The sequence below is a fragment of the Dasypus novemcinctus genome, chromosome 28 (genome assembly GCF_030445035.2).
Source record: "Dasypus novemcinctus isolate mDasNov1 chromosome 28, mDasNov1.1.hap2, whole genome shotgun sequence".
Taxonomy (NCBI): domain Eukaryota; kingdom Metazoa; phylum Chordata; class Mammalia; order Cingulata; family Dasypodidae; genus Dasypus; species Dasypus novemcinctus.
In genome coordinates, this window is record NC_080700.1 from 21,991,767 (window position 1) to 22,017,091 (window position 25,325).

General features: G+C 48.3%; 1 protein-coding gene across 1 annotated transcript in view; it reads right to left on the reverse strand.

The window, feature by feature from the left end:
* AGPAT4 (1-acylglycerol-3-phosphate O-acyltransferase 4) overlaps positions 1-23,335 on the reverse strand; it is a 171,042-nt gene extending 147,707 nt beyond the window's left edge. Inside the window, exons 1-2 of the mRNA XM_058289648.1 lie at positions 23,222-23,335; positions 22,620-22,763 (exon numbers count right to left, since the gene is read on the reverse strand). The gene's annotated coding sequence lies outside the window, so the exon portion shown is untranslated. The remainder of the gene's footprint in view (positions 1-22,619; positions 22,764-23,221) is intronic.
* Between the last annotated feature and the right edge of the window lie 1,990 nt (positions 23,336-25,325).

Below are 25,325 nucleotides of genomic sequence, written 5' to 3' on the forward strand. Positions count from 1 at the left end.
AGCAAGAGAGTTGATACGAAAATGGATAAAATAGGCTTTAAGTAAAAAATTCTTATAAGGAACAAAGAGGATCACTATATACTGACAAAGGGGTCAGTTCAACAAAAAGACATAACAATTACAAATATATACATACCTAACAGCAGAGCCACAAAATTATATGAAGCAAAAACTGACAGATTTGAAGGGAGAAACTGATGGTTCTATATTAATAATTGGAGACTTTAATACACCACTTTCAGTAATGGATAGATCATCTAGACAGAAGATCAATAAGAACTGAACAACCCTCTAACTGAGGTAGAACCATCAGACACATAGAGACACAACAGTAGCAAAAAATACATTCTTCCCTCGTGCACACGGGTCATTCTCCAGAATAGACCATAACTCAGGTCAAAACACAAGTCTCAAAAAAACTTAAAAATATTGAAATCATGTGAATGTATATTCTCCAACCTCAGTAGAATGAAATTAGAAATCAACAACAGAGGGAGATATGGAAAATTCACAAATAATATGGAAATTGAACATGTACTCTTACCTTAAAACTAGAGGATCTAGAAAAGGAAAAACAGACTAAACCCAATGTGAGCAGAAGGAAGGAACTAACAAACATTAGACTGCAGATAAATGAGACAGAGGATAAAAATCAGTAAAGAGAATCAACAAAACCAAAAGTTGGTTCTTGGAAAATATCAATAAAATTGACAAACCCTTAGCTGGACTAACAAAGGAAAAAGAGAGAGGACACAAAATACTTAAATCAAAAAAGAAACGGACCCAACAGAAATAAAAAGAACTCTTATAAGATATTATGAACAACTATACATGAACAAATTGTATAACATAGATGAAATAGAGAAATTCCTAAAACACATAAACTACCTATACTGACTCAAGAAGAAATAGATCAACAAACCATTAACAAGTAAATAGATTGAATCAATAAGCAAAAACCCTCCCAACAAAGAAAAGCCCAAGACCAGATGGCTTCACAGATGAATTTTATCAAACATTCCAAGAATAATTAACACCTCTACTGCCAAAGTCTTCCTAAAAATTGAGGAAGGATCACTCCCTAATTCCATCTATGAGGACATAACCATTATATAAAATCCAGATAACGATGCCACAAGAAAAAAAAAGACTATAGACCAATCTTATTTATGATATCAATGCAGAAACCCTAAAAAAAATACTATCAAACAAAATCAGCTCATTAAAAGAATTATATACAACATGATCAAGTGCGATTTAATCCCGTTATGCTAGCATGGTTCAACATAAGAAAATCAATAAGTGTAATACACTGCATTAACAGAACAAAGGGAAAAGCTACATGATCATCTGAATTGCTGCAGAAAAGGCAACGGACAAAATCAAGCACCCTTCTTGATAAAAACACTTACAAAGCTAGGAATAGGAGCAAACTTCCTTAACATAATGAAAGGTATCTCTGGAAAACTCACAGCTAACATTATATGCAATGGTTAGAGATGACAGCTTTTCCTCTAAGATCAGATCAGAAATAAGACGAGAATGTCACGGCTGTTTTTCAGCATTGTACTGGAAGGTCTTGCTAGAGCAACAGGCAAGAAAAAGAAATAAAAGGCATCCAAATTGGAAAGGAAGAAATAAAATTTACCTATTTACAGATGACATGACCCAATAGACAGAAAATCCTGAAAAACCCACAACAAAACTTCTAAAGCTAATACATGAATTCAACAAAGTGGCAGGTTACGAGTTCAATATGTAAAAATCAGTAGTGTTTCTATATATTAGAAATGAACAATCTTTAGAAGAAATTTTTAAAAATCCATTTACAATAGCAATTAAGAGAATAAAATATCTAGGAATAAATCTAAACTAGGGTGCAAGCAGAAAATTACAAAGACATTGCTAAAAGAAATTAAAGAAGACCCAAATGGAAAGACACTCCATGTTCATGGATTGAATGACTATTGTTACGATGTCAATTCCACCCAAAGTGAATTACAGATTCAATACAATCAGTATCCCAACAGCCTTCTTGGCAGACATGGAGAAGCTAATCAACAAATGTATATGGAAGGTTAAGGGACCACAAACAGCCAAAGCCATCTTGAAAAAGAAGAATGAATTTCGAGGACTCACACTTTTTTATTTTAAAACTGATTACGGGGAGCAGATGTGGCTCGAGCAGCTGAGCACCCACCTCCCACACGGGAGGTCCTAGTCTGGTTCCCCTGTGCTTCCTGAGAAAATAAAAACAAACAACAAGCAACACAAATAATAAAACCAGCTCAGGGAAGCCGATGGGGCTCAGTGGTTGAGTGCCCGTTTCCTACATACAAGGTCCTGGGTTCAATCCCTGGCCCCCAGTGCCTCAAAAAAATAAAAAATAAATAAATAAAACTCATTACAAAGCCACAGTAATCCGAACAGCATGATATTGGCACAAGGACAGACATATAGACCAATGGAATGGAATTGAGAGTTCAGAAATGGACACTCACATTTATGGTTGGTAGATTTTTGACAAAGGTACCAAGTCCACACTCAATGCGGAAAGAATAGTCTCTTCAACAAATGATACTGGGAAAATGGAATGTCCATGTGCAAAAGAATGAAGGAGGACCCCATCTTACATCATGTCAAAAATTAATTCAAAATGGTCAAAGACCTAAATATAAGAACCAAAACTATAAAACTCCTAGGAGAAAACATAAGGAAGTATCTTCAAGACCTCATGTTAGGTGATAGTTCCTTAGACTTAACACCTAAAGCACAAGCAACAAAAGGAAATATAGGTAAGTAGGACCCCATCAAAATTGAAAGGCTTTTGTGCATCAAAGGACTTTATCATTAAAGTAAGAAGACAACCCACTCAATGGGAGAAAATATTTGGAAACCACATATCCAGTAAGGGTTTAATATGCACAGTATATAAACAAATGCTACAACTCAACAAGAGAAAGATAAAACAACTCATTTAAAAAATGGGCAGAAGACTGAATTTCTCCAAAAGACATACAAATGGCCAAAAGCACATGAAAAGATGTTCAACATTACTAGCTATTAGGATAATGCAAATCAAAACCACAGTGATTTATCATTTCACACCCACTAGAATGGCTACTATGGGAAAAAAAAAACCAGAAAATTTCAAGTATTGGAGATGATACAGAGACACAGAAACACTTGTTCACTGTTGGGAATGCAAAATGGGGTATCCACTATGGAAGGCAATTTGGCAGATCCTCAGAAAGCTCAGTATGGTGTTGTCACGTGACCTAGCAATCCCGCCTCTAGGCATACACCCAAAAGAATTGAAAGCAGGAGCTTGGACTGATATTTGTACATTGATATTCATCGCCACATTTTTCACATTTGCCACAAGATGGAAGCAACCCAAGTGTCCATTCACCATGAATGGATAAATAAAATGTGGTACATATATTCACTGGAATATTATTCAGCAGTTGAAAGGAATGGAGTTCCGACACATGCGACAACACAGATGAACCTTGAAGGCATCATTTTGAGTGAAATAAGCCAGATACAAAAGGACAAATATTGTATGACCGCGCTGATAACAAACAAGTAGAATAAGGAAACGCACAGAGTCAGATTCTTGGAATACAGGTTAGCAGGGAATGGGACAGGGTTTAGGGAATGAAGAGTTAACGCTTAAATTGGACAGTTTCTACTTGGATTGATCCTAAAGTTTTGGTAATAGATCATGGTGATGGTAGCACAGTATTGTAAACATAATTAGCAGCAGAGTTATATATTTGGATATGGTTAAAAGAAAAAATATTCGGTTGTATATATGCTGCAAGAATAAAAATTATAAAAACCAAAACAGGACTGTACAACACAGTGAACCCTATTGTAAATGATGGACTATGACTAAACTGCACTTTAGTCATACACAGCTCTTGTAGTTTCCTGAGCAGAGCTCCGTCTCCTACTTTTTTTTTTTTTTTTTATATATTATTAATTTATTTACAAATTTATGAAGCAACATCTAATAATTATGTAAAGAATATATGTATGTGATGTAGTCCAAGTTGCAATACTTCAGTTAAAAGATGAAGAGACCTAAATTAACACATGATCTAATAGAACGTCTCCTACTTTTGAGTCCCTGTGTATTCGGTGCCACCTGCTGAAAATCCTCTCTCGCATTGCTGAGTTGGCAAATGTATTTCCTCCTTCAAATATCTGTTTAAACCTGCAGCATCCTCCTGCCTCCTGTATCTTTCCCTGTCTCCTCACGGTCCTTTCCATATTCACTATTATGTTCAGTATTAAAGAATTTAACCGGGAAGCGGACTTGGCCCAATGGATAGGGCATCCACCTACGACATGGGAGGTCCGCGGTTCAAACCCCAGGCCTCCTTGACCCGTGTGCAGCTGGCCCACGCGCAGTGCTGATGTGCACAAGGAGTGCCCTGCCACGCAGGGGTGTCCCCCGCATAGGGGAGCCCCACACGCAAGGAGAGCTGCCCAGGAGTGGCGCCGCACACACGAAAAGTTGACGCAGAAAAAGACGCAACAAAAAGAAACACAGATTCCCACAGAAGAACACACAGCAAATGGACACAGAGAGCAGACAACTGCAGGGGGGGGGGCGAGAAATTATTTAAAAAAGAAGCATTTAACCATCGTATGGTAATGACTGTTTACTGCATAAAGGAATGAAATGGTGATAGAAAATGTCCAGCACAGTCGCTGGGCCATGTAACATCCACAACACGAAGAAATGCTGTTTCTCTTCAGGTTTCCCACAAGCCTGAATTCCTGAAGAGCTAAAATGTTTTTCATCCTTGGTTCCCAGTGTCCAGTTTGGACCTGGTTGATAAGTATTCATAAAGTGAATGGACTGAAGGTTCACCCCCCGCCATACTCTGCTCAAGCGAATGCCGATGTATGGCTTCTTGATAACTCGCCATAGCGACAGGGGAATACAGCTGCTGCGCCGCACACAGATGAGGCAGCCGCCGTACAAGCAAGGAATTCAGAAGGGTGGACTATTTTACCTTCAATAAATCTAACTAAAAATGCAATGTTACTAAGCTACATTTCATGCAGGAAAACTCAGTTATCTAAGTGTAGCTCTCTTGTAGGAATATACGTTGATTAGGGATGATAGAGCCTTCCAGAACAGAACGTTCCACCATTTTAAAAAGTCCAAGAGATAGTGGGGAGGGAGGTGGATGTGGATGAGGAGGAAACTGCCTGTAACTGGTTTTAACTTCTTTGTGACTCTCCTCTTTAGTTATGAGGCAGCCCTTCAGCTTCTTTTGACAGCAGGTAACCATCAACAATGAGCATCTTAAGAGATTGTAGAGAAGATATTAACTTTTACACTTGAGCAGGGACGCCAGAGCCAAAGAGCCTCGTTTGCCTTTATGGCTACAGGGTTCTGGGTTACTTACTTAACCTTAGTTTCCTCATCATTAAAACGGAGATAATACTAGTTTTTATCTCATGGGGTTGTTGTCAGGACCAGGTGGTCTTAAAACCTTGCCTGGCACATGAAAATCTTAAATGTAGCTATCATCTTCATCATCATCACCATCACCATCAACCTTGTTCTCGTTCCGGTTTTCTTTTTACCATGAGTCACTTTCTTGCTCATTGCTCTTTTATCTACAGGTTTCAGTCCACCTAGTACCTCAGAATCACTTTTTAAAAAATGAAGTATTCTTTTACGTAAAGACTCGGGCTTGAACCCGGGACCTCGTACATGCAAAGCAGGCGCTCAACCGCTGAGCTACACAGGCTCCCTGCCTCCCAGGGGATTCTGAAGCACAGCGGAGGCTGAGAACGCTGGGTTCGACTCACGCTGAGACCTGAGGACCGAACGTTAGGGGGATGGAATTCCCTGCTGACCGGGCAGCTCATCTCCCTTCCACACAAATCTGCGGTTGCTCCCCATTCGTGTCACCCCGTCCTTCCACGGGCAGCTCCGTTCCAGCTCACTGCTACTGCCTTTGGTCAACTTCCTTCCACTTGAGTGAGAAGCAGGAACTACACCGGTAAGACACTCCGGGAGACTCCATGTTTGGGACTCGAAGCCCGGCGCAGAGCTGGCTTCTGGGCGGGCAGCTCCTTCAGGCAGCAGGTATCCTCCCACCGTGGCTCCCACCTGCCGGCAGGTATCCTCCCACCATGGCTCCCACCTGCCGGCAAGTATCCTCCACCGTGGCTCCCACCTGCCTGCAGGTACCCTCCCACCGTGGCTCCCACCTGCCGGCAGGTACCCTCCCACCTTGGCTCCCACCTGCCGGCAGGTACCCTCCCACCGTGGCTCCCACCTGCCGGCAGGTATCCTCCACCGTGGCTCCCCCTGCCGGCAGGTACCCTCCACCGTGGCTCCCACCTGCCGGCAGGTACCCTCCCACCGTGGCTCCCACCTGCCGGCAGCTACCCTCCCACCGTGGCTCCCACCTGCCGGCAGGTACCCTCCCACCGTGGCTCCCACCTGCCGGCAGGTACCCTCCCACCGTGGCTCCCACCTGCCGGCAGGTATCCTCCCACCGTGGCTCCCACCTGCCGCACTCCCCAGCCTCATGTGGGTGAAGGACACACCGCTTGGAATGAGAGAATGTTCTGGAAAGTTAGAAAATCTGTCACTTAAATTGCTTAAAGACAAAGCGTACAAAACCTCTGTTTCTGAGGTCAGTCCTTCCAAATGTCATTACGGATGTTCTCGCCTTAGTAAATCGGGCGCACAGGATACCATTATCGCTGACTCAGAAGCAGCCTTTTGCCTTATGCCAGTGAGAGCCCCAGTGACTGCTGACTTTTTAGTTGATTTTTTTTCTTTTCTTTTCCTACCCTGCTAGTAATTATTACTTTCCCGCACTTTTTTGGAAAAAGAGAACACCAAGCTTGGTAAATCGGTACTTGTAGTATTACCTACAGTATGTAAATAGGTTCAGGGTGAAATTAGATAAGTATATAGGTTTTTTGAAGATTATTTTCCTCATTTTATACTTCAGGTGTGGGGCTTTGGTCCAAATGGTAGAGCTTATCTCCAACGAGATATTTTACTGTCTCTCTAAATGGATGATCTATTTCAGCATTGTTGGTTTAAATCTGAATTAGCTAATAATAAATTCCTTGTAGTCAGAGTACATTCTCTCCACTTTTAACTGGTCCCACCCCATCAAGACGATTCCACTACACTAATTACACAAATATTCTAATATGAATTTCATGGGAAGAGATCACAGTACTTCTTATGCACCGCTCCCATAGCACCCTAATTTGACAGTCCTATTTCCGTTTTCAGATGATCGACGTGAAACGTTGGGTCGAGTGACACTTCCAAGGTGATTTATGGAAGAGCATGGGTGCATGCACACACCCAACTGAAAGGAGCCTGCCCTACCTCCTTAATTAGATCTCCACTATATCAAAGGAAGTTTGGTTTGCTTGTCCCTGGGCAAAGTCCACAGCTTTCCTCCAATGCCTTAACGAAAAGCGGGGAGTGAGGGGTGCAAGAAAAGGCTTACCGAGGTGGGTAAGCATTGGGTTCTCTTTTCCTCTGTTACGGAAGGCACAATCCAATCTTGCCCAGCAGGTCTGGGTTGGGTTACTCTTCAATCCCACCAGAGAGCATGAGACTCTGAAAGTGGTGGGATTTCTGAGCCAGCTTTACGGAAGCTTGTACGGATCTGAACTGACAAATGTCACACACCTGGCTGTTTTGTTCTCTTTTCAAAGGACAGCACCAAGGAAAGAAGCCTTTAGAAAAACATGAAGATGACATGTCATAAATGCCGATGAGATGAAAAATATTATGAAGCAGGGAGAGCTAAGGTGGCAATTCCTTATCCAAGAGACAGCCAAGGTCATGGCCGGAAGAAAAGGATCAGAAAGGACAGAAGGGCACCGCCCTATCCAGAGACTGGTTCCTTCCAGAAGAAGTGAGAGATGGACCAAAAAAGGCAGGTGACCAGAAGACAACAAGGGAGGGAAGCGGATTTGGCTCAACAGATGGAGCATCCGCCTACCACATGGGAGGTCCAAGGTTGAAACCCCGGGCCTCCTTGACCCGTGTGGAGCTGGCCCATGCGCAGTGCTGATGCACGCAAGGAGTGCCGCGCCACATAGGGATGTCCCCCACGTAGGGGAGCCCCACGCACAAGGAGTGCGCCCCGTAAGGAGAGCCGCCCAGCGTGAAAGAAAGCACAGCCTGCCCAAGAATGGCGCTGCACACACGGAGAGCTGACACCACAAGATGACGCAACAAAAAGAGACACAGATTCCCGTGCCGCTGACAACAACAGAAGCGGACACAGAAGAACACGAAGCAAATAGACACAGAACAGACAACTGGGGGTGGGGGGAGGGGAGAGAAATAAATAAAAAATAAATCTTAAAAAAAAAAAAAAGAAGCAAGGGAAAGACCTGAACAGCTGCCCATCAATTGCACCACCAGTAGAGCAAAGGCAAGTCCTCAGGGATGACTCAACGCCCTGGCGCACCCCCAACCCCTCAGCCCCCCAAAACTGTGTCCACCATTTTTTACTCCATTAGAGATGGTGGGAAGGAAGCAGGGAGAGCAAGGCACGACGGCAAGCACTCTTCCTGGGAGCGGGGGTAGCTCGGCTGGCTGAGCGCCTGCTTCCCATGTGCGAGGTCCTAGGTTCAATCCCCAGTGCCTCCTAAATAGCAAAAACCAAACTACTCTTCCTTCCCTGAAAGAGTCACATAGACGTCCTCCAGCTCAGCTTTTCTGTTTTTGTTTCGAATGAAGCAAACGTTTTTATTTTCGATGCACAGGTGATTGGGAGGGTTATAGAAAGGCAGGGAGGGGCTGGGTCCCCAGGGGCAGGCGGACAAGGGGCGGGGGCAGGCGCCAAGCCTCACCCGTGCCCACCTGCCCTCCGTGCAGCGCGAAGGGCTCGGGGCTCCCCACGCCCGAGTTTGGGGGGTGCTGGGAAAAGGGGGAGCAGAGGGAGAAGGAAAAACGGCCTGTGTGGACACACGTTTCCTTGTCGGTCTCTCTGTGCTGTGTCTGGAGAGCGGGAGGGGGCAGCTCCTGCAAGGCCATCGCAAAGGCGTGAGGGACAGCCGTGTCTCCCGGGGGGACACGCAGGCTCGAGGCCAGCTCCGGGGACAGGGCCCTTCCAGACATGTCCCGGGGTCTCTGGGTCTGCCTGAGCCCGGACAGCCCCCTGTGGCCCCTGTGACGGGAGGGGGGCACGTGGAGATGGGCGCCTGCAGGGCGCAGGGCGGGACACACAGGCAGCGTGGGGGCGAGCAGCCTTCCCGGCGGCCGGGCCGTGTCCTGCATCCAGGGTGAGGCGAACCCCTTGGTGGGAGGGTGGCTGTGGGCGACCAGAGACCCCGTCCCCGCCCTGAGCCTTGGCAGGGGCGCCCTGTGGGAAGCTAGGCCACAGGGTCCGCCCTGCCGGGGGTCCAGAAGGGCCTGACACTGCTTTTCTTCCCGTCAGAAATGAAACATTTTTTTTAGGTATTTATTTCATTTATTTCTCTCCCCTTCCCCCTGTTGTCTGCTCTCTGTGTCCACTTGTTGTGTGCTCTTCTGCGTCCGCTTGCATTATCAGGTGGCATGGGAATCTGTGCTTCTTTTTGTTGCGTCATCTTGTTGTGTCAGCTCTCCGTGTGGGCGGTGCCATTCCTGGGCAGGCTGCTCTTTCTTTCTTTTGCTGGGCGGCTCTCCTTACGGGGTGCACTCCTTGCATGTGGGGCTCCCCTATGCGGGGGACACCCCTGCGTGGCAGGGCACTCCTTGCGTGCATCAGCACTGCGCATGGGCCAGCTCCACACGGGTCAGGAGGCCCTGGGGATGCAACCTTGGACCCTCCATATGGCAGTCGGACGCTCTATCATTTGAGCCACGTCCACTTCGCTGCTTTAGGATTTTAAACATACCTTTTAAGTTAGGGCCGGGACAGTTGCTAGAGCAGAATGATAAAGTGAATTATAAAGTGGCATTAAGGCAAGCGGTCGAGCGAGGGGCAGCGGCCTCCAAGTGTCGCTCCGGCTCGGCCTCCACCTCTCCCTCTTCCAAACCCAGGACCTCGAGTGCCCGCCGTGCCCCGGATCACAGTGCCAAGCCCTCGCCAGGCTGTGGGTGCAGCGGGCTTGAGGGCCGCAGCCCCGCTCCTGGCTGAGGCCCCAGGAAGGCTGTGTCACCTCGGCCACAAGCACAGCGCGCTGCAGCCAGCCCAGGGCCCGCTGACAGATGCACCTGCTGCCCCAGCGGCCTCCTCCCCTGTGGCCAAAGGCAAGCCGGGCCAGGACGCAGCCCCGGCTCTCAGCCCGCAGTAACTCTCCTCCACCTCCCTGCAGACTGGGCAGAGACAAACGAGAGGATCCAAGGGTCAGGGCGATCCCGCCCTCTGAGCGGGTGCAGTCCTGCAGGATGACCCGCTGGCCAGTGCCCGGCCCCACAAAGTCCCACGTCGTGTCCCGCTGCCGTGACAGGGGCCACAAACCTGTAAGGACTGGGGAGCGGATGGAGCTCACGTGGTTGAGCACCTGCTTCCCAGGTACGAGGTCCCGGGTTCGATCCCCAGTACTTCCTAAAAAACCCCAAAGGACTGCACGGCCCAGGACGCCTCCGCCCAGTGGGCTCCAGGGGTGCCCATGGCAGATCTTCAGGAACAGAAGTCACCAGGGGTGGCGGAGTGGATGGGGACACCTGCTACAGTCCAGAGTCCCGATGAAGGACTGCCTGCCCGGGCGTCTGCACTGCGTCCCCTTGGATGCTGTGCCCTTAACTCACCCATCGTCTGAACTGTTCGAGGGCGATGCCCGCTGCATCTGGGCTGGGGTGGCCTCGAGACACAGGGCCTGCCCCCTGCGCACCGCTGGGCCTCACCATCGATGGCGCCAACCGCGAAGAAGTGCCTTTTAAGGGTCCCTTCCATGGGCGGTGCTGCTGATAATTTCTGCCATCCCTTTGCAGATACTCCCAGTGTTATAGAGGTCTGTCATCGGCAGAAGCAGAAGTGGCACGAGTGATTGAGCTCCCACCTACCACATGGGAGGTTCCGGGTTTGGTTCCCGGTACCTCCTGGAGAAGATGAGCAAGACAGCGAGCTGGCACAACAGGCTGGCATGGTGAGCTGACGCAACAAGGAGACACAAAGAGGAAACACCATGAGAGATACAACAAAGCAGGTAGCAGAGGTGGCTGAAGTGATTGAACACCTTTCTTCCTCATAGGAGGTCCCAAGTTCAGTTCCCGGTGCCTCCTAAAGAGAAGATGAGCAGACGCAGCACACGATGAATGGACACAGAGAATAGAGGGCAAGCACAAGCAAAGAGGGAGGGGAATAAATAATTAAAAATAAATCTTTGAAAAAAAACAGTCTGGCAATGCTTCTTGCTGAGCAGAGAGAAAAGAGGGGTCTGACCTAAAAATGCGCAGCTCCTCTAGCAGGGCTTCTAGCCACAGCACCTCCCCCAGCAGCGCTAATGCCTGGCCGTCGTTTTGCCCCTTCTGCCAGGGCTCTCGTTTGTTTTTTTTGTTCCCTCAAAAAACTCCCACAGAAATACCCCCTCGGGCTGGATATTCTCCAGAGAATATGTGAACTCTGAAGGGACAGGAGCACTGGCCTAAAACTGCCCACACAACCAAGGGTGAAATCTTCTGCTTCGCCTTAAAGATTCACATAAATCTCTCCTATCACGTCAGGACATAGCCATGTCTGATTTAACAAAAGATTGTTCTTCATCTCTGGATCTTTTTTTTTCCCCCAGGAAGTACAGGGGATTGAACCCGGGACCTCGGACATGGGAAGCAGGCACTCAACCACTGAGTTCCAACCGTTCCCAATCCCCGGACCTTTTGGCAAAAACGGACACTCCGGCGAGGTGACCCGAGTGTGGCCCAAACGACTCGGGATGTGGGTGCCTGGGTGTAAGAAGTTTCTGGTGGGGAAGTGAGGGCCGCGCTTACTGACCCACGAGATGTTTCAGGCCGGCTCCTGGGGTCAGGGACAAAGCAGGACACGGCCCCCGGCTCAAGGAGCAAGAGCCCAAGGTCACACGGAGAAGAAGCGGCCGTGCTCCGAGCCCACGCCTGGGCGTCTGGGCCCCAGCCACGCTCTTCCGCTCTGCTGTGCCACTGTTCCTGTCCCTTACAAAGCCCCCGGGTTACCGCTGCCCACAGCAGAGTGCCTGGGAGGAGGCTTGGGCGCCGTCTCCAGCTTCTCTTTAGGGGAATGTTGGCGCTGGGCTTGCACCTTGCCCTGCGCTCACGGGGTCCAGCTGAACCCAGGCACTGCCAAGTGTGAAGAAAGGTATGTTTTCTTGGGAAAGTAAGCCCAGAGCGGGGCTGCTGAAGGCCAGGCAGGCTTAAACACGAATAACAGTTCAGAAGTTTGAGAAGACGGGTGGGGCGGGAAAAGGGAGAAATACATTTTAATCTGGCAAAAAGAAATTGGAGCCAGGATAAATAATTACAGTAATTGAGCACATTTTAAAAATCTTTATGCTCTCCTCTTCCCTCCTCCTGCTTTACTTTAAACGTTAAAGCCTATTGTTCCCCTAGGGATGGAAGCCAAATCAGGATTTTTTTTTTAGTGATAGGACAGCTCTTTCATAAGGTTACTTGGTTTGAGAAATTTCTTTAAATTTCCACATGATGTGGGGGTAGAGAGGTAAAATTTGGACACTGTGAAACTATAAGACGTCTTTTCACCCTAAAGGAAGAGCCAAGGCAAGAAAGAACGTGTAATACATGCACCTGCAATATGCTAAACTCACTGTTTTTGCTCCAGGGACAGGGAGCTCTGTGACCTTAGGAAAGCTAGTCAACCTCTCTGTGCCTCTGCTTCGAATCAAGCAAGGGAAAGTCCTTTAAAACCAGAAGACTGTGGAAAGGATCAGAGACTACGTACGACGTGTACAACCCACAGGTGAGTGTTGAATAAAGGGCGCTGATTATTAGTATAAAGTCATAAACGACGACATTATAAAGCATAAGAAGGTAAGCGACCCGTTTAGAGGAGAATGTTAGAGCAAATTCTTTTTTCCTGGATTTCGTATTTCACAGAGTGCCAAAGTGAGCCCCACACAAGCAGGGAGCGGCGCCTGAAGCGTCACCTCCTAGCGATTCTCAGCCGGCTCCCTCTTGCCTCCTTCCACCTGCCAGGGCCGCGCCGGCTGTCCTGGACAACTGCGCCCACCTCCCGGCTTCCTCTGCGCGCTTTCTGGCAGCCCCTGAGCAGCTCATTCCACCTCGCACAAATGCTCTAACCCAGCCCCTTCGGCCCTTCACGCCTGGGCCTCCTTCCCCTGAGCTCTGAACACCTCCCATTCCCCTTCTCCAGGAAAGCCTAGTGCCCCAGTGTTAGTACTTCCCGCTTCCCAGATCTACCTTAGGTGTTACGCGCTCCTCTAGGAAGCACTGCTGAGACCCCGGACTTGGAGCTGAGTGGTTGGACTCTCCGTGCTCCCAGCAGTGCTCTGGGCACGATCCTTACCACGCTGTTGAAGTAGGGGGGCGGATGTAGCTCAGTGGTTGAGCACCTGCTTCCCGTGCATGAGGTCCCGGGTTCAATCCCCACTACCTCCTAAAAACAAACAAAGGAAATAACCAGCTCCCATTGGATGTAGCTCAGTGGTTGAACACCTGCTTCCGTGCATGAGGTGCTGGGTTCGAGCCCTAGTACCTCCTAAAAACAAATAAATGAAATAACCAGCTCTCACTGGAGAGCAGATGTAGGTCAGTGGTTGAGCACCTGCTTCCCACGTAAGAGGCCATCGGTTCATACGCCAGTACCTCCTAAAAAAAAATCTATTTAGCTTTCTGTCTTGCCCACCAGGGAGTAGTTTCCTCAAAGGCAGTGAAGGACTTTACTTGGCTCTGTACCCCTGGGGCTTGGCAAATGGTGGGCTGAACGCAGGTTGTGGAGAAGGTTCTGGAATTGAGTGGGAATACGGAATAGCAGAATCATCCCCCTGACCCCTGACTCCAGTCGTTTTTCTTAATTAGAGAAGTTGTAGGGTTACAGAAAAACCATGCATAAAATACAATGTTCCCACATACCACCTGATTATGGACACCTTGCATTAGTGGGGTACTTTGGTTACAATTCAAGAAAGAACATGTTTATAATTGTACTATGAACGACAGTCCATCACTTCCAAGAGGGTTCACTGTTTGTGCTGAATAGTCTTATGCTGCTTTTTAAAATATATGTGTATATTCTTGTAATGAGGCAGGTTAGTATAAGAAAAAGGGAAGGCGAGTCACAGCTGAGACCCAGCAGAGAACAGGGCTGTGAGATCCTGCCCAGAAACCCCCCGCTACTAATGAACAAAGCTGGGAAGACCCCACGAGACCCTGGCCACCAGTCCCATTTGGAACTCTTACCTGGGTTGAGGCGAAGCCCCAGGTACCTCCATGCAGGCCTCCCATTGGCCCCCTGAGAGCTGGCAGGTGGGACTGTAAGGCAGCCAATCAGAACCGCGACAGCTGGGGTCCCGCCCAGCCTTCGGAAAGGGGCGGAGCGAAGGCTTGAGAAATCGGGGCTCCCCTTGCATGGCTCATCTTGTACCATGCTGGTTCGTTTTGTCCCCCTGCCCCTGCCCTGCTGTTTTTGCTGTCTCTGTCCATGCGCTCTGGGATCTTCTGTCTCGATTTCTCTTTTTGTCTTCTCCTTTTTTCCCTCTAGGATTCACCGGGATTCGATCCTGGGGACCTCTGATGTGGAGAGAGGTTCCCTGTCGATTGTGCCCTCAGCTCCTGGCCTTTGATGTGCTTCACCTTAACTCTCCCCTTCGTCTCTCTTTTGTTGCAGCTTCTTGCCGCGTGACTCACTTGCGCAGGCACTGGCTCAGCACACGGGCACTCGGCTTGCTACGTGGGTACCGGCTCACCACGCAGGCACGCTTTCTCCTTTTGTTTCTTACAGGAGGCCTCGGGTGTCGAACCAGGGTCCTCCCACATGGTAGGCGGAAGCCCTATCACCTGAGCCACATCCACGTCCCTATTCTTGGTTCTTAATAAACTCTTTACTCCCTTGCCTACCCTATGCCCTGTCCTTAAATTCTTTTATGCAACATAGGCAAGAACCCAGAGGCCCGAACTCAGAGCGTTCTGCTAACAGTTATGTACACGCGCCCTAAAAAGTCCCCCTTTGAACCACATTCAAATACATAATTCACTGCTGTTGATTATATTCCCAATGGGGTGATACCATCTTCCAGGTTCTGGAAGGGAGAAAGGAAAGACAGAAGGAAAGGACTCGATAGTGACTGAACACCTGCTGGCGCCTAGTGCACCCCAGGCCTTGGGCTGGGGATTTGAGGCATCAAACTGGAAGGAGGGGCAGGTTGGCTGGTATGGGGGAAAGCAGTGACAGTGCTCCCTTACAGCCAGGCTAAGTGAGAAGTCCAGGGAAGGCCTGAAATACCTGGCAGGGTAGGGGGTATGGGTGGGGAGGTGCAGAGAGGCGACGAAAGCCCTAAGTGGAACATTCCGTCACTGTGAAGAGAATTACATCAGCCCCTCAGAGCCAGGAATGCCAGCTACTGGAGAAATCCTCTAATCAGAGAGAAATCTGATAGGAGGTTCTTTCTTTAGACAAGTGAATTAATTTCCTGGGAGGGGAACTCTTCAACAGAGCAAACTAAGGAGAGTCTGCTGCCTGGCCTAGGAGGGCAGAGCCCCCAGCCCTGCCCCAGCCCCAGCTCGCTCACCTCCCACCTTCTGACTACATGGTAAGTCTTCACGGCCATTTGCCCAAAAGCGCATAAACAAAAAAGAGAAGACATGGAATTCCCAACACTTTACGATTACCTGCCTGCTTTCAAGTTACTGCATTATTCTTTTCCCATTCCTAGTCAAAGGATTCATGAATGTAAAACAGGCGTTTGACATTTGCTTTTGGACCCTGGTTCCTTCTTGCAAATACTCCTGAGAAACGGGTTCCGTTTGGATCCCAGAGCAGACGACCGGGTCTCCCAGCCTGATCTGAACCTGAGAGTCAGACACGGGGAGTTCCCTGAAGCAGGGGGAAATTCTGCTCCCCCAGGGGACATCTGAAACATTTTTGGTTGTCACAGCTCGGCAGGGAAGAGGGACAGGTGCTACCTGCACCCAGAGTAGAGGCCAGTGATGTTGCTAAACATTCTACAGCGCATTTGAAGCAGGCTAGTAAGACAGGGAATTAATAGATGGATCTGGAACTTGGCAGAGAGTCCACGTGGACATCAGTAAGTCCCAAGATTCTGCCATCCGGAATAAAGACTTCTGGGAGCAAGGAAAAGCCCCAGGTGCTCCCTGGGGACTTTATCATTGGGTCTTCACTAAGGGATTGATCAATTAAAACAGCAAACAGCTGGAACCCCCTTCCCTGCCATTAGCAGAGGGGCAGAATAATTAACAGTTTAAAAGCCAGGCACAAACCGGAGCTTGGGCTCTCTCGCCTTACTCTTTTGCCTATGGACCTGTCCTGCCCTCTGTACACTGCCGTCACCATTTTCCCTCTGCCATGTGGCCACACAAGTAACCCTGGGGATTTATCATCTATAATGAGGAGTTGTAGCTTGTAAATCAGCCCTCTTCATCCCTTTTCACCCTCTTCTTCTCTACCTGGGACCCCTGCTCTGTTATTTTCTCCCATTTCTCTTCCCTCCCTACTGACCTAACTCACCATCGTGCTCTCAACATTCATTTCTGCAGCATAGCCAAGAACCTAGATAGAATCCGGTAACACTGGCCAGCTGCCCCCAGCAAACGATTATTTGGCTTTAGCTGTCAATGGCGTGGAGCTGGTGGAACCCTGCCCTAAGGCAATGGCAGCCCGTGGAGGACCTGGCCACAGAGTGCCAGGCTGGGACACCCTCTCAGGGGCAGGTGCTCTGCTCTCTGGGCGAGAACTAGAGAGATTAAAACTCCACACCCTCGAGAAACTCCCAGTGCAATCATTAACACAGAACTGTAAAGCAATCCCCATCATAGCACGGAATTACCTGGAAAGAGCGTTCTGACAGTTTAAGGAAAAATGAATGGGTTGGAGAGAGACAGGGGCGAGGGGTGGGTGCCAAGAGTTACCCAGCCATTTGCACACCTGGGAAGCTGTTAACTGGTCACCTTTTCCCCACTAGACAAGAGAGGGAAGCCGGGCAATGAGCCAGGATTTCTTACAATTGGGAGCCAGTAAGCTCTAAGGTGACTGCATTGATCGTAGGCTGCTGAGAAGATGCCTCGGTACCAACGCACAGTTCTTTAAAATGTCATCAACCTCAGTCACCCTCTGCCCACGGAGAGCTGACGGCTCGCAAGGGAGCCAATGGAGAGGGAAAAGCTTCCAAAATTCACTCTTGGACCAATTCATCTCTCCCGTTCTCATTTCCCAATCTGTCTCAGATAAAGCACTGTCTGTGCCTTCGCAGATCGTAATCTGCCTTCCAACTCCGTGAGGATTTTGTTCAAAGTCAGCAAGAGAAAAGAAAGCCCCATGACCCCACCCACCCACAGGCTTGGGCACCTTTCAAAGCAGCCACCGCTGGGGTCCTTAGAAGCCGCTACCCAGTCAAGTCCAATCCTTGGTGAAACATGGGTTTTGAGACTAGTTCATATTTAATTCAATATACGTGCTGCAGTGCCACTCAGAGATTGTAATCACGGGGTCCCTTCCCCTGCCGGATCAAAGCTCTGATGAAACCACAACAAAAAACAAGTTCCTTTAAAGCCACGGTGGCTGGTCTGGAGGGGACTCTGCTGTGTCCTGGGCCCAGGGCTGGGTCAGACCCTAGAGGACAGCTGTCCAGGTTCAAATCTCAGCTCTGCTACTTATAATACTAGGTGAGCTGCCTTATCGCTTTATGTTTCTTTATCTATAAAATGGGGTGGGGGTGGTAGTTGTACCTGCCAGGCGTGAGATGAGGACAAAGTGAATGACTCAACATGAAGTCCATGCAATAGCTTCTGGCACAGAGGTAACTCAGGTGGATCAGTGTTGTTTTCACCTATCTCACAGTCACCTCAGTGTCCCTGATGGGTCACTGGTGGCTTTTGTAGGTTACCTGACTGATGGATAATGACCTATGGGAATTTTACTGTCCAGAACCTTACTACTGTGAAGCCCAAAGGGCTCCTCTCCTCTCTTAGGTTCCATGGAAGGAAATTACCTACTAGGCTTAACCCAAGCGAGAGGGGAGATGGGACAGCTCTATGCTGAAGGGAGATGATAATCTCCTTGAGATTAAAATAAGAGAACTTGCTGGATTTTTTTATCCCAAGGTCAGAGCAGCAGAGCTGTTGTGCTGTACCTATAATTTCCACCCCAAAGGTAGAAATTAAGAGTGTGTGTGGCGGGGAGGGGAACATTTCCACTAAGCAGAGCTCCATGACATCAGGAAATACAAACAGAAAGTGACACAACCAGGCTCTAACATTCCTTCTGTTGGGCATTTAGATTCTCCACTAACTTTCTGGGCAAATTTCTCTTTTAATAATAAGACCATCTGAAAGCTCTTGGTAATATGAGACCTAGATGTGGAATACCTTATGAGAAATCTAGCTCTGAATACTAGCGGGATATCCAGTAAATAGAGCAGATGATCTCACTCGGCTTCTGCTTTTCAGAATGAGCATGTACCAGCTTTCCGTGACTCTCTTTCTCTTTGTGCCGCGGTACAGAATCCCACTCCTCATTTCGTTAAGCAACAAATGTTTGCCGACAGCGGCCATATGCTCAACCAGGGTGGAAGATACAAGAACAGGACAAAATGGACAGTGGTCACTTGCTAACTACCTACTACAAGCACCGCATAAAGTTGTTCGATCATCACTGTGAGAGAGCAAATAATTGCCTTGATCAAAATTAATGCCCCCAGGTTCAAAGAACTGTATTCACATCTGTCTTCCCTGAACCTGCTATAACAATCAATAGGAAATAATTTTTCTCGATACTCGACACTGTTTGCTAAATAAATGGTTGGATGTATAGATGTACAAATATATAAATGCACAGATGAATTAATGAATGTGTGAATAAATGAATGAATGGATGGTGACTGAAAGGTAGAGATTAGCATCAAGGGAAGAAGTAGAACAAACCAGACTGGAAGACCAAAGTGAAGATAAAACAAAGCAGTTAGGAAATCTTTATGAAGCAATAGCACACCTGGGAAAATAGAGGAAGATAGGTTAGATAGATTGCTCCAAAAACTGCTCCTATTTTAAGATATTTCTTCTTATTCAGGCATTAGGAAAAAACACGGAGATCAGTCAGCCACGTGTCTCCCTTAAAAACTCTTCAGATATTTGGAACTGTCGCTATTTATACTGTGTCTAGTTTTGCTCACACCTGTGTCCACAGCACTTGGCACATAATAGGTGCACAAAAAAGATTTGTTCAGAGAATAAGTTCATATCTTTCAGCCTCCTCTTTCTCAGGGCCGTGGCAGTAATTACAGATCTTCCCTAGTCCACACATGAAGCCAAATTTCAGAGTTCCAAAGATTGCTTTCCAAAAAGATTCTGTCTTAGACCAGGGTGACGGGGTCCAAGTTGCCCTAGCCCTGGTGGTCGATGATTATTAAGTCAGCTTGATCATATACATTTTTCCAAACATTTAGATGTCAAACACCATTCGGAAATCTGAAGGTACTTTCCCTTTCCAGAACACAGCAGATTGCACACAATGTAACGAGTTTGCCAAACACTCATCTGAACATCCCACAACTTAAAGCGAAATGGCAGTGGCATGCGATTGGATGATGTGGATAAATGTAGGGTTCCCCTCTCCAAACGTCTTACTTTTTAAAGTCTGGCCTTTAGTGGTTGAGCTTCAGCTCCAACGTACTTGGTTTAGGAAGGATTCTGCCTCCTCTCACAGTCACCATTGTTCTGATGAAAACAACATCTGATTCTGTCCTTGACATCCTTATCTCATTGTTCTTTCCACCAGCACAGAGCACACTTGCCCCGTAGGGGGCTGTGGTACTAATCTACAGATATGGCCACCTTTTATTAGCGGATTTTAAACTTGAGAGCACAGGCTACAACTTCCACTTCTTTCGCCAACTACTGAGCCCAGGGGCCTTGAAGTGAGCTCCAGTAAAACGGTGATCCACTCAAACTTTTAAAGTTACTTCTTCGGCATCACCTTTATTCAGCCACGTTCATGGATCCCGGAATTTACTTGTCTTCTCTAGCTCCATTTACCTTCTCCAGGTCAAGGCCACTAACTGTTTTGTAACCTTTTTTCAGGGTCCCAATAGAGGAAAGCATTTTTTTTTTTTTTTGGCTGTGCTTCCAAACAAGTCTTGCTACTTTTCCTTTGAATTCCAACCCATCTGGCTTTTTGTTGTGAAGTTTCTAGATTTGGGAACTCTACTTAGACAGCCATGTCATCAACTTTGACCTATAAGCTATCAATCTTCTCTGGAAGATCGAGAAGTAAATTTACATCTGTCAGGGTCATTTTCAGACTAGGAAAAAAGCATGACTGAGTTCCAGAACTCTGGAAATTTGGAACACTTACAACCCACTTGTTTTCCCATGGGCACTATCATGTACTTTTAAAAAATGAGTGCATATCCTTGTTAATGACACTTTGCATCATGTCCTTTAAGTAATTCTTTTGTCTCTAATGCCATTTGGCTCTAGCTGGCTTTTTTTTTTTTTTTTTTTCTCGGAAGCATCGGAATGGAACTCAGCACCTCCCGTGTGGGAAGCAGGTGCTCAACCACTTGAGCCACACCTGCTCCATCTAGCTGGCTTTGTTCTATGCTGTTTAGTCCCCATTTTGGGGCCAACTTCTGCGTGTGAAATACTTACGCGCTCTTGCTCGATAAGTTTTATAAGTCATAGAAAACAGCACATTTAGATCAGGATCTCAACAGCCAGGGACCTCATTAAAACCTCCTCTTTCTACTTCCACACTTCCGGGTTACACTCAGGTTTGTAAGTGTTGCTTTTGGCTTCAGTAGCTGGAAGGTATTATGAGGGCTAAATGATCTTCACAAATTTTTATCTAAAATTATAAGCAATTTTTTTTTTTAGGTACTGGGAATCGAACCTGGGACCTTGTACAAAGGAAGCAGACACTCAACCACTGAGCTACATCCGCTCCCTAAAATTATAGGCAATTTTAAGACTCAAAGATGGCATGATTACTGACCTGTTTATTTATAAAGGCTAATTTGGTAATTCGGGGTGCTCTTCAAAGGAGTGGTATCCATTATCAAATATTTCCTCAGATGTGCTGAATAAAAGCTGGTGCAACTGGTACCTGGTGGTAGACCCATTTAGACTATCTCTAACAGACATGTTATTTGATCCTAATTACATTTAATTTCTACTAGAGAATTATTTTCTCTTATGTTTCCTATTTTTTTCAAAAAATCAATCCCTTTCCTCTCCATACTGAGAAGATCCAGTAGTTTTAACTCCAGAACTTTTCGGTTGCTCCCATTCTCCCCGCCCATCTCCCCATGTCATCATCACACACGCACACTGTGTCCCTTTCTCAAGACACTTTTCTTCCCAGCTGAGGCTCCTTCCTAGACCTGCAAGCACAGACGGGTTCATTCCTTCCCAGCTTGGAAGAAGAGAAGAGCTCTCAACCCTTCCCTCCATGAAACCAGCACGAATAATGGGTATACAGGACAAGGCACGAAAGGAAAAGGCTTGCTGGGGTAGTATCATCTGTCACTCGCTCACACTTGTTGAACTTAAATCTCGTGCTAAATAAGTTCCGATGAGAGCAAAGCCCCATCTTTTAAACTAACTGGACTTTCAGGCCAACCGGGGCAGACAAGAAGATACCTACTGATGTGAATTCTCAAAGCCCCTCTCAAACTTTCCTTCAAGGGTCTCGCCTCCCATAAAATCCTCTTTCCCCCTCAGCACGAACAGCACATCCCGAGGAGCGTTTCGGTTTTCTAAGAAGACCAGAAACTGCAGAATAAATAAGCACCAAAGTCGTCCTCTCCCCAAAATTCCTAGATATGACGGAGAAATTGACGGGAAGAAAATTAAGTCAATGAAGAGGGGGGATTGCACAGGCCTGTCTCCTTGACAACCCCCCTCCCCCACGCCTCCCTGGCTCGGGAAAAACCAAAATGAACGTGGGGTCGCCGGCTTTCCGCCACCCAGAGCCACCCCCGAGCGCCGGGAGCACCCAACGGCCAACGCAATGCAAATAAATCCGTGCCGACCGGGGCTGCGTTTCGCGTAGTAGTTGTTTTTTTTTTTTTTTTAAATTGGGTGGTTGCCATAGAAACACCCGAGACGGAAGAGCCTTTTGCATGACACAAAAGGCACCGATCGGTACCAGGACCGGGGGTCCCCGGCTGGGGCGGAGCCAAAGGCGCCCGCCCGAGGGGAGCGGGGTGGGGGGCACGAGCGCGGGGCACGGCCGGGGACCGCGGCGGGGCGAGGCTGAGCACAAAGAGGGGCGCCCCGGGGGCCGCCGAGCCTGCCCGCGCCCCCCCACCCCCCCGGCGCTCGGCCGGGTCCCCAGCGCCCGCCCACGCGCCGCCGCCCGCGCCCCTCCCGGGACCTCACCCCGCGGCGGAGGGTGCCACGAGGACGCGCGCCCCGGGCCGGGGGACGCGAGCCGGGGACGCGGCCACACCCCGGGGCCCGGCGCCGGCCGCGGCGGGCGCGCACCTACCTCGTGTCCCGGCGCCCGTGCGACCCCGAGAGCGCAGCGCGCACGGCAGGCGACCGGGCGCGGCCCCCGCCGCTGGCTTCCCCGGGCGCCGCGAGTCCCCGCGGCTGGCAGGAAAGCGCGAGGCTCCGCCCCCGGGGTGGGACCCTGTGCGAAGAAAGAAAAAAAAAGTGGTCCTCGGCTGATGTCCCTCCCCACCCATGTCACTTCCTTTTCAAGCTGCGGCCGGGGCGGGCGCGGGCCGGGGGAGCGCGGGTCCCACCCGCCCCTTCCAGTCGGTGCGGGGAAGGGCTGGCTGGGGGCCGCGTCGGGAACCTGCACGAGAGAAAACCAAGCCCCCCCCCCCCCGGGGCCTTCCTCCCTCTACCTCGTTCCCCCCAATCCTCTCGCACCCCCCAATCCTCTCGCACCCCCGACCCGAAATGGCTCCTGCGCCCTGGGCGCGCGGGGCTGCGCGCTCTGGGTCCCGACCTGGGGAGGGCTGTAAGGAACCCAGCAGGTGCCCGGCCTCGGCTTCTGTACCCCGCTGACAGCCGCCCCTCGCCCGCGGCCCGCTGGGCTGCGAGGAGATGGCACTTCCCCCCACCCGAGGAGCCCCAAAGTACCTTCGACGGAAGGACACTTAGAACTCCAGGAGCCTGCGCTGGTGAGGAACGGGCTGAGAGCAGCTGGGCGGTGGCTGGATTTGCTGCGCGCTGACCCGGGCTCCGAGGGCGGCTGGAACTGCAGAGCCACGTGGCGCTCACCTGCGGGCGGAGAGCGCTGCGCGCAAGGCCCTCACCCGGGGAGAGGCGGCTCGCCGTCGAAGAGTGTGGGCCATCGAATACCGAAGTGCCCGGCTGGTGGCATTCCTAGATGACTCTATCTCCGAAGAGTTAAACTGTGTTCCTTCAAATGTTCACTATAGAGACATGTTCACAAAGGGTATCTGAGAGTTTCCGTGTGACTCCCACGTTCACCTCGTTCCCCAAATGTTTACAGTCGATGGGGAAAAAGAAAATGCGCTCACAAACAGTTCTAACACGTTATAGAATTACCAAGAGCTCCCAGACCTGCTAAAAACAGTGTGTCATGAGAGAAGGGGGAAGAGATCTTTAGGTTAAGATAAGGGGAAATTCATAATTCAGGAAATAGGGTTTGCACTGGGTGCTTTTGTTTATATTTTACTAAAGCCAAATTTAATTGAAAAAACTGTAGCATGATATACCATGAAAGGGCATTTGACACATTTGTATATCTTTTTTAAAAATATATATGTTTTTGTCTAAAAGATTTATTTGTGTTTATTCCCAACCGCGGTGTTTTACACTCGCTGGCTGTCTGCGTCCGTTTGCCGTGTGCTGGTCTTATCTTAGAACCTAACCAGGATCTCCCGTGTCGTAGGCAGGAGCTCAATTGTTTGAGCCACATCCACTTCCCTAAATATAGTTTCATTAGAGAAGTTGTGAACTTACAAAACTATCATGCACATGTGCAGAATTCCCATGCCACCCCCCTCCACCAGCACACTACATTGTTGTGGAACATTTGTTGCAGATTATGGGATAATGTCATCAGGCTATTACCACCAACTGATCTTTTGATAGTCTGGGATGGGAGAGAAAGAAGGGTAAAGCAATGATGGTGATGAGGTTCAAGAATGTCTGAGGCATAAAAAAGGATTCGGACAAAAAATGTGTTTGTGGCAATGGCTTATTTTAATGAGCATGTAAAATACATTAGACCATATAGTAGTGCCTATAAAAGATGTTCGTAAGAAGGTTCTTGGGAAGCGGACTTGGCTCAATGGATAGGGCGTGCTTCTACCACAGGGGAGGTCTGTGGTTCAAACCCCAGGCCTCCTTGACCCGTGTGGAGCTGCACGCGCAGTGCTGATGCGCACAAGGAGTGCCCTGCCACACAGGGGTGTCCCCCACGTAGGGGAGCCCCACGCACAAGGAGTGTACCCATAAGGATTGCCGCCCAGCGCGAAAGAAAGTGCAGCCTGCCCAGGAATGGAGCCGCACACAGGGAGAGCTGACACAACAAGATGATGCAACCAAAAGAGGCACAGATTCCTGGTGCCACTGACAAGAATACAAGTGGACACAGAAGAACACACAACAAATAGACACAGAGAGCAGACAGCTGGGTTGGGGGGAAGGGGAGAGAAATGAATAAAATAAAAATAAAGCTTAATAAAAAAGTTTCTTGTAGCCAATGCCACTTTTTTTTAAAAGTTCTTTCTCATAATTTTTCAAATTATGTTTTAAAATCCAGTTTTTCCAAGGTTCCATGGAAACTTGCAGGGGGTTTCCAAAGTACTTCTCAAGTAGTCTTAGACTGATTGTTTCATATTTAAATTGTGAATGGGAAATTTTTTCAAAATCTACAAATCACACAAATCTGTGCTGTATTTAGCACAAGTAGAGTCAATGACTTCAATGGAAACAGTATGAAATAGAAAGGAGTTTTGGCGCCTGCAACTCTTTTTCCAATCTTGATACTTTAATATGTCTTTATTCCATTATTTTAATTATCATTGTTATTATGCTTATTATTGCTGCAGTAACAATTTGTCTATCAAGATGAGGTTGCTCATAGTCTCAATTATCCCAGAAATATAGCTGAGAAATATAGAAGAAAAAAATTACTGGCTCTAAAAATTTTAAAAGGACAGTACAACGTTCATTGATTAAATCCTATGTACTTTATTTGGAGCCCCATTTA